General features: G+C 43.4%; 1 pseudogene; it reads right to left on the bottom strand.

Moving 5' to 3' along the window:
- Window positions 1–205: 205 nt before the first annotated feature.
- Window positions 206–794, bottom strand: LOC118631449 (annotated as a pseudogene).
- Between the last annotated feature and the right edge of the window lie 9541 nt (window positions 795–10335).

Genomic DNA, 10335 nt, shown 5'->3' with positions numbered 1-10335 from the left:
TGGTCATGCGGGTGGCAGCCACTCGATGTGTCCCTTCACGTCGATGTTTCTCTCTCTCTCTCCCTCCCATTCTATCTGTACAAAAAATGGAAAAATATCCTCGGGTGAGGATAAAAAAAAAAAAGAAAAAGAAAAAAAGAATTTATTCTCCAAAGTTCTAATGTGGGCTTTAGTTGCTCCTCCAGAAAGAACAACAATGAAGACTTTAATGGGGAACTCTATTTACAAATACATGTTTGTTTTTTAAACCCAGTATGATAAGTAGGAATTTAATTTTAACTAGCACTGTTCCCTTGATGTCAGGGATAAAGTCACACTCCATGCTGTGCAGTCTCATTGGTGCAGTAATACGCCAAGGTGGCCCCTGGCCTGAGAGTCCATGTCCCTGGGTCTATAATTTTTGTATAACTCCCAATTTTAGGGTGGACATGTTCACAGTCTCAAACTTCTTGGCTTCTTCTGCAGCTTTAGCTGACCAAGCTCCTGTCACCACATAGTTGGCACACCTTCCTGCTTTCAGTGCAATCAGGTTTAAGGGACAGTACTGAACTGGCCAGACCCACCTCCTTGCATAAAAATCACTCTGTAATTGTCTGAAACAACTAGCAATTCCCACACAAGATTCTCTGTGTTGCTAAAAATCTTAGTGAAATCTGATTACCTGTGGCTCATTTCAAGAACACTAATTCCAATGTCTTTGTAGTCTAATCATTCTTTTTTTATCTTTAAGAATATCGAGCCTGGCAGCTTGGCAGGTAGTGCTGGAAATTGACCACTTTCCTCGGGGTGTCCATGATGCTGCTGGCCAGGTGGTGAGTCAGCCAGAAAGAACTGGAAACGTGGGCTGCAGAGTGTCTGTTAATTTTTTGTTTCTTTTACCTTCTTCTTCTTAAAGAAGACCCTTTAACATTTCATGTAATACTGGTTTGGTGGTGATGAACTCCTTTAGATTTTTCTTGTCTGGGAAGCTCTTTATGTGACTGTCAATTCTAAATGATAGCTTTGCTGGGTAGAGTAATCTTGGTTGTAGGTCTTTGCTTTTCATCACTTTGAATATTTCTGGCCAATCCCTTCTGGCCTGCGAAGTTTCTGTTGAGAAATCAACTGACAGCCTATGGGAACTCCCTTTTAGGTAACTAACTGCTTTTATCTTGCTGCTTTTCAGATTCTCTCTTTGCCTTTAACCTTTGGCATTTTAATTATGATGTGTCTTGGTGTGAGCCCCTTTAGATTCATCTTGTTTAGGACTCTCTGCACTGCCTGGACTTCTATGTCTATTTCTTTCACCAGATAAAGAATGTTTCCTGTCATTATTTTTTTTCAAATAGGTTTTCTATTTCTTTTTTTTTTAATCTTTATTTTGAATGTAGAATGTATTACAGATGTTCCACATTTTTCCCCCATTGACCCCCTCCTCCCCACTCCTGCCTCCCTCCCGCCTTTTCCCACACTATTGTCTGTGTCCATTGGTTATGCATATAAGTTCTTTGGTTTATTTCTTCCCACCACCCCAACCCCTTTCCCTTTGAGGTTTGTCAGTCTAGCAATGAATTTGTACTTCTTAATCCCTTCACCTTTTTCACCCATTCCCCCAACCCCCCTCCCATCTGCCAACCAACAAAATGTTCTCTGTATCTATGAGAATGTTTCTGTTTTACTTGTTCATTTTATTTGTAGATTCCATTGTTGATAGATATGTATTCATTGCCATTTTGTTTGTTCATATATTTTATCTTTTTCTTCAAAAAGACCCTTCATCATTTCATATAATAACAGTTTGGTGGTGATGAGCTCCTTTAACTTTTTCTTGTTTGGGAAACTCTTTATATAGCCATAGATTCTATAGGACAGCTTTGCAGGATAGAGTAATCTTGGTTGTAGGTTCTTGCTTTTCATCACTCTGAATATTTCTTGGCATTCCCTCTTGGGGTTCATCTTGTTTGGGACTCTCTGTGCTTCCTGGACTTGTATGTCTGTTTCCTTCACCAAGTTAGAAAAGTTTTCCGCCATTATTGTTTCAAACAAGTTTTCAATTTCTTGTTCTCGCTCTCCTCCTTCTGGCACCCCCAAGATGCGAATGTTGGCATGCTTGAAGTTGACCCAGAGGCTCCTTACAGTATCCTCATTTTTTTTGGATTCTTTTTTCTTTTTGCTGTTGTGATTGGGCATTTCTTGCTTCCTTATATTCCAAATCGATGGTTTGCTTCTTGGATTTACGTACTCTACTATTGAAGCTGTGTAAATTATTCTTTATTTCAGTTAATGCCTCCTTCAATTCTGACTGTGCATCCATCATTTCTGATTGGTCCTTTTTTATGCTCTTGAGGCCCTCACTAAGTTCACTGAGGTTCTCACTGAGTTCATTGAGCATCCTTATAAGCAGTATTTTGGACTCAGCATCTGTTAGGTTGCTTATCTCCATTTTGCTTAGTTCTTTTCTTGGGATTTTGTTCTGTTCTTTCATTTGGGACCTGTTTCTTTGTCTCCTCATTTTGGCTGCCTCCCTGTGTTTGTTTCTGTGTATTACTTAATGAGTGGTATGAGGCTAGCTGAGACCAGATGCTGCTTCTTTGAAAGAATTTAGGAAAAATCTGAAGCAGGATCCAAGACAGGCCAATCCTACGGTGAAGCACGTGGCAACAGCTTGGGTGGGTCTGAAAGTTGGGTGGGTCTGAAAGTTGGGTGGGTCTGAAAGTTGGGTGGGTCAGGGCGGGGCCTCAGGGAATCACCAGGGCAGGGCCACCAGTGTGAGCCAGGTTGCTGGAGTCCCAGATATGGCAGCTGTCTGCCACCCCAGGGAAGGGCTCACCAAAGGAACAAAGGCCTCTGACAGCACTTATGTCCCGGAGAAAGCCCCCTCTCCAGCCCTCACTCCAGCGCCAAACGGCTCAGTTCTTCCCTGTATGTCTCTGGTGCCCCCTGAGCTGCCTCCCCTCCAAGCTTAGATGGAGAGAGTCCGATAAGTTCTTGTGCAGGCCCTTTAAGGAGCTGCCTGGGGCTCCAGCCACTTTAGCCTCCCTGAGCCTCATCCTGCTGGTTTTTCCAGCCAGAAGTTATGGGGATTCTCTTCCTGGCACTGGAACCCTGAGCGGGGCACCTGGTGTGGGACAGGTACCCCTCAGTCCTCAGGAAGGACCTTTCCAGCCAAGGTATCCTCCTGATTTTTATCCGCCGCACATGGGTGAGGGACCAGCCATCTCGCCGCAGGCCCTAGCACCTCCGCCCCTGTGCCCCTGCGCCCCTGCGCCCCTCCTACCAGTCTGGATGTGGCTGCTTCTTTAATTCCATAGTTGTAGGACTTCCATTCAGCTTGATTTCAGGCAGTTTTGAATGATGGTTGTTCTGTAGTTTAGTTGTAACTTTGATGTGGTTGTGGGAGAACACGATACCGCGTTTACCTACACCGACATCTTCACCAGAAGTCTCGGTTTTCTATTTCTTTTTCCCTCTCTTCTCCTTCTGGCACCTGTATGATGTGAATGTTGGTATGCTTGAAGTTGTCACAGATTCTCCTTATACCATCTTTATATTTTTTTATTCTTTTTCTTTTTGCTGTTCTGATTGGGTATTTTTTTGTTTCCTCATATTCCAAATCTCTGATTTGGTTCTTGGTGTCCTCTACTCCACTGTTGATTCCCTATGAATTATTCTTCATTTCAGTGAGTGTATCCTTTATTTCTGACTGGTCCTTTTAATGTTGCTGATGTTCTCACTAAGTCCCTTGAAATTCTCACTAAGTTCCTTGAGCATTCTTATAACCATTGTTTTGAACTCTGTATCTGATAGTTTGCTTGCTTCAATTTTATTTAATTCTTTCATGTGTGATATGTTTCTTTGTGTGTGCATTTTGGCTGCTTTCCTGTGTTTGTTTTTATGTACTGGTAGAGCTGCTACAAATTTCTGGCTTGGTAGAGTGGCCGTGTGTGGTAGGTTTCCTATAGAGCCCAGTGGTTCAGCTTCCCTAGTTACCTGAGCTGGGTACTACAGGTTCACCCCTGTGTGGGCCATGTGCACTGTCCTGTTGTAGTTGAGCCTTGATAATTGTTGGCGTCACTGGGAGGGATTGACCTCCAGGCCAATTGGCTCTGAGAGCCAGATGCAACTACAGTCAAAGAGCTGCCTGGTAGAAGCCAATCCTATGGAGCAGGACTTGCTTCAGTGGGGCTTTGGTGCTCACTGAGCCCGTTCCTTGACTGTTGCTTGTGGAGGTGGTAGAGTTGTAATTGGGCATAGTCTGAAGCTAACCATCGGGTGCACTGGTTCTGGGGCCTCCTGGGAGGTGCAAAGTCAGCCACTGCATGTGCCCTGCCTGGGGCCACCTGGCACAAGAAGCAAAGCGATCTGCAGGTGGCTGCCTCTGCTGTTGGGCTTGGAGGTGCCCAGGGGAGACCAAGCTGTGAATCAAAGTGGGCAGCCACTTGTGTCAGGCCTGGGCATGCTGAGGCCAGCTGCTGCTTATTTGAGAAATTTCAGGAAAATATGAACCATGAGCCAAGACAGGCCATTCATATGGAAAAGCCACTGAAAACAGCTTGGATGAGCCTGCAAGCTGAGTGGGGCAGGGTCTCAGGAAAACACCAGGGTGGGGGGAACAATGTGACCAGGTTGATGGAGACTCAGATATGGTGCCTGACTGTCAGCTCTGTGGTGGGGAGGGCTCAGCAAAGGAACAATGGCCTCTGCCAGCACTTTTGTCTGGGAGAAATCTGCCTCCCCAGCTCTTGCCCTGTTGCCAGAGAAAGTAGTTCCTCCCTGTATATCCCTGGTTCCTTTCAAGCTACTGCCCCAGCATTGGGGCTCAGGGAGTGAGTTAGAGTAAATCTATGGACAGGCCCTTTAAGAGGAACTGCCTGGGACTCCAGAAGCCTCTGTGTCACTCAGCCACAACACATGCTGATTTTTACAGCCTGAAGGTAGTGGTACTTTTTTTTCCTGCACTGGAATCCTGGGCCGAAGGGCCTGGTGTAGAGCTGGGACCCCTCACTCCTCGGGGGGACCTCCACAGCCAAGATAGCCCTCCCAATTACCTCACGTGGATGTGAGACTAGCCTCTTCCATGTCTCCTCCCCTCCTACCAGTCTTGCTGTGGCTTCTTCTTTAATTCTCTAGTGGTAGGACTTCCATTCAGCCAGATTTCTGGTGGTTCTGAATGATGGTTGTTCTGTAGTTTAAGTGTAATTTTGATGTGTTTGTGGGAGGAGGGTAGTACCATTTTAACCTACACCACCAACTTGACCCCTATCACAACTCTTCCTTTCTGATGAACTGAAATGGTCTCAACTAAAGTGAGTGACAGGAAGGATCCCAAAAAGCCTTGAAGAGAATTCAAATGATGAAAATGTGTGTGTCCTGTGTATATTTGAGTCTGGGAGTCAGTCCTGACCTTCACACTCTGTTAGAATAAGATTTTCAATATGGAATCTAAAGTATTCCCTATAGGGACTTTTAATACCATGTTATAATAACACAACTATTGTGTGGAAAAAACCTGCTACTACATGTTAGATCCTCTCCTATGGGTGACATGTAATTTAATAGAGAACAAGCTTGAAACCAAGTCTCCTAATTCTTACTCTAACATATCAGGACAACTCAAGAACAGGTGACAAGACACTGGGGGTCTATGTTGTGTTCTGCTTAGGTTATATGTCTATGTGGGCTGGAGCACATCATCCGTCCAATTCTTTCTTTTTGCCTTGGAGGAATCAGGCCAGATGAAATGAACATTCAACTGAATGAGCTAAAGGCTTACAGACTCGAGGGATAACAGAGATTTCTTTCTTACAGCTGCATAGTATTCCATGGAGGGACCTGGAAAGTATTATGCTAAGTGAAATAAGCCAGTCAGAGAAAGACAAGTATCACTTATTTGTGGAATATGGTGAACAAAATAAGCTCATGAACAAAATAGAACTAAGACATTGAAGTAGGGTTCAGACTGACAAACTTCAGAGGAGGGGTGGGAGGAAGGAAGAGATAAACCAAAGAACTTATGCATATAAGCATAATCCGTGGACATAGACAACAATGCTGGGGCCAGGGGGTGGGCAGGAAGGGGAGGAGAGTGTCAGTGGGGGAAAAAGGAACAACACCTGTAACAAAATTGGATGAATGAATGAATTAATAAATAAATTATTTAAGAAAAATGGATTACAGAAATTAATAAATAAATAAAGGCATACAGACTCACCTAAAGCTATTGGTTTTGGACTTTTCCTTTAGCCAAGGGGTAGTTACCTATTTGCTTTACAATTATCTTCACGCTGGAAGTATTGCTAGGCTGGCAGTGTACTGGCTAGTATGTATTAAGAACAACAACCCTGGCTGGGTGGCTCAGTTAGTCAGAGCATTATCCCACACACCAAAAAAGGTTGCAGGTTCAGTTCCTGGTCAGGGCACATACCTAGGTTGTGGGTTTGATCCCTGGTTAGGGCATGTACAGGAGGCAACAGGTAAATGTTTCTCTCTCACATCAGTGTTGCTCTCCCTCCCCTCCTCTCTCTCTAAATCAAGAAAACATATCCTTGGATGAGGATGTATAAAAAAGAACAACAAAACGCTACATTGAGGAGCCCTGGAAGTCTGAACACATATTCCACTGCTCAGAAAATTCCTTCAACATTGTTGGTTTGTACAGATTCTAAATGTCACATGTTTCAAAGATTTGTTTCTGAGTCAAGAAGTTTATTAAATATTCCTAATAGTGAGAAGAGAAAAATGCTGTTGGAAACAAATTTTCTCAAAATATAGATTGTTTCTGCTTTTAAAGATTGGGTAACATGTTTCAGATCAGAATAAGGATGCTTTACCTAAGAATTTAGAGTGATTCAAAGAAAAAATAAGCTTTAAATTTCAAGGCGTTTACAGGCTTGTCTATATAATGAATGGAAGCTGCCATCATGGGTGACTCTCAGTTTTTTGCATTTTAATGCGTCTTATGTCTTTTGAGCAACTAGTGAGGGAACAAACAGGAGCTGACTTGATTTATATAATAAAGGAGTGATATTTTGAGATTCTCAGTATAATCTAAGGAGACGGGGGTGGTGAGGAAACATGGCAGAAGCCAGGGGAATGAGGAGTAGAGATGGCCCGAGAGGTCTCAGAGGTGGGCCCCAATGAGAACTGTTTAGGACCAAAGACATCTAATGTTGTCTTTTAAGTCATCTTCTGGGCCGTGTGACAGTCTAGCTTCTCTGTACCTTCATCAGCAGCCTGCCAAACACGGCCTCTTTGTGTGCTGTGGAGAACCAGAGGTCAAAGGGATGATAATACACCCAAGGCAAGATGGCAAGAAGAGACAGTCATAGGAGGACAGAGGAAGGTAAGAATTCAGCATCAACAGGACATTGCAATAAGAAGGAACTGGGATAAATGTACTCTTCCCAGAATCCCTAGAAATATCAGGAACAAGAAAGACGGTGTTTTCCGACCTTATGTGAGATACAGGTTTCATTATAAAGTTAGGTATTAAAGAAAACATAAAACATGTCCCTGTAAGGCAACAAGGTTCATTAGCATCCCGATAGTGGCCCTTTAGTTATACACTACTATCTCTCAGGCACTCTGCTAGGGTTTCCCCACAGGCTATTTATTTATTTATATCTTCACCCAAGGATATTTTTCTATTTATCTTCAGATAGAGTGGGAGGGAGAGAGAAAAGAGAGAAAAACATCAATGTGAGAGAGACACCTCGAGTGGTTGCCTCCTGCATGGCCGAACAGCAGCCGAGGTACATGTCCTTGGCCAGAATCGAACCCGAGACTCATTTGTCTGAGGGCTGATGCTCTATCAGTGAGCCAAACCAGCCAGGGCATCCCTACAGGCTTTTTAAAAGTTAATTTGCTTACAGATGTTCAATTCCCTGGTTCTAAATCATGTTAGTGTACCCTGAAGATAAATAGCATGGATTTTTTCTAACAAATTTCAAAAGCAGTGTTTTGATGGGAGTGAGGGAGAGGGTGAGGAATAGCCAAGGTGAGTTTGCTGTCTATATGTATTTGAGTTTTACAAGAGAGTTTTGAATGAAGTAGTCACATTCAACAGTTGCTGTAAATATCTTTCAGTGCTTTGTGGGGGAGAATGGCAGCCTGAATTAATTGGCCTCAGTTATTGGTTTTATTTCATCACCAGCATGTAAGAAAGATAACCACAGGACTGTAGACATTATAGAGTAATGAGGGCAATTTGTTAAAGGTAAACCTAACTGGCAGAGTGTTAGAGATTTTGTAAACGTTTTGTCCATCTGCACATTTTGCAGACTTTTTTTTTTTAGGCCACTGCTAGGGCCTCGTGGAAACTGAACCCGGGACTCTCTGGTCCGCAGGTTGATGCTCCAACCGCTGAGCCAAACTGGCCAGGGCTGCAGACAACTTTTAAGGAAACATCAAGGTGCTTAACGGGCTTCCTTGGGTGAGCTTTGCCTTGGGAGACACTACTCCAGCTTTTAATCCTTCTTTCATTTGAGCTGATGTCTTTAATATTTTTTTCTCAGCCATCAGTCATGTGGCCAATGCCACCTGTCCTGGTGGAAATGTGGGGGCTATTGTCAGGGCTGTGGGCCTGGCTGGCTCGTCAAATGGTTTTTTGAACAGCAGTGATGCCCAGCTCCCACATAGAGTCCCACTGCTCTCTCATTCCTCTTTTCTCTTGGTTCTTTTGTTGGAACCACCAATACTGTTGAAGTAGGTGAGCACCCAGTCAAAGGGATTAATATAAGAGGTCTTTGCTGATAGAACCATTTATTCCAAAGAAATTTGGAAGTGGTGTTCCTCAGTGATTTCCTATTTTCTAGCTATATGCCATGCTAATAAGTACTAGAGAATCTTTCTAAAGGAGGGTGTTGCTTTTGCTTTTTTGAAAATGTGAAGCACATTTCTTAGAATTGTATGCAGGCAACCCATAACACACACACACACACACACACACACACACACACACACACACACTCTTCAAAGAAAAGTTTTCCCAGAACATATTTGTGCTATGCACAAGGCATTCTGATATATTCCATTCCATTCCATTCCATTCTTTCAATTAAAAAACTGCTGGCCATTACTCATTACTCTGATGTCATAACCCACTAACAAGTCACAATCCACAATTTGTAAAACACTGTCAAGCATTTGGCATTGGATCACAATGTTAAAATTGTCCATTTATTTTTAATCCTGTGTGCCTGGAGAGTGATTAGAAGACATTAATAGACATCTCTGCTCTCTGATCAATCCTTTTTCTGATCTATTTAATCATCCTTTAAAAACTCACTGTGAACTTCACGAAGGGGCAGTCACCCTTTTCTTACCTCATTGAATGGGAGTCAGGGGGACATGGTTTTTCAACACAGCTCTTGTCCTAGCTCTGCCACTAACCATGAGACCCTGTGTAGGACCCAACTCAACCTCATTTGTCTCCTCTGTAAAATAATAATCCTGTTAAGAGGGAAAATGTTCCCTTGTGTCCGTCACTATTCTAAGTGTTTTACATGCATTAATTTGCTTAATTTGTACTGCAAACCTGTGAGTTAGATGCTATGTTGACCCCCACATCACAGCTGAAGAACTCAAGGCCAGGAAAGATTATGCCATGTGCCAAGGCTGTCAACCTGTACTGGTGGAGCCAGAATGTGTTTCCAGACAGCTCGTACTGTTATTCCACACAGCCTATTTTGGGCCCCTTAAACTGAGTGATCTCCTAGGCCTTTTCAGATCTGACTCTATAATTCTCCCTGTTATGTGGTTGGGAGTTTCTCAAAGTGAATCTTACCAAGTTGTCCTCACTGTGGTTCTTTGGGAAAGTACTGTGATGTATGGCCTCAGAGAATGATTACTTCTATGAAGCAATCCCCAAGCAATGGAAGGGGTGTGTGTGTGTGTGTAGGTGATCAGAGAAGATGAAAGGCAGGAAAGCTGATAAAATAACCCATGGAGGTTCTAAAATTATCCTTCATATCCACATATACCCTCCCCCTCTTCTTGCAAGACATGAAGAGCTGTGGTAGAGGTCAGCAGCATCAAATGCATCAATTAAAGTTTAGAACGGGTGTAGAGAGGATAAGAACAGGTGTAGAGAGGACACAGGTGGGCCAGCCAGTCTTCTAGATGGGGTACATTCATGCAATGCAGGAGGTAGGTGGTGACAAAGCACAGGCAGGTTCCGAAGGCTCCAGGCTCCAAGTGCAGCACAACTGCCAGGCATGTGCTCAGGATCATGGAAGACCATGCTGGGAGAGACTGTAGCAGGCCTTGATGCTTGGGGAAGCCAAATGCCTGTGAAGAGAATTTTAGTATTATAATTTCAGGGATTGTTGTTTTACAGGCCAAAGGTGATCACCTTGG

The sequence above is a fragment of the Molossus molossus genome, unplaced genomic scaffold, assembly GCF_014108415.1.
Source record: "Molossus molossus isolate mMolMol1 unplaced genomic scaffold, mMolMol1.p scaffold_m16_p_16, whole genome shotgun sequence".
Taxonomy (NCBI): Eukaryota; Metazoa; Chordata; class Mammalia; order Chiroptera; family Molossidae; genus Molossus; species Molossus molossus.
Note: the sequence above shows the minus strand (reverse complement) of the source record. Positions and strands in the feature narration are given on the sequence as shown.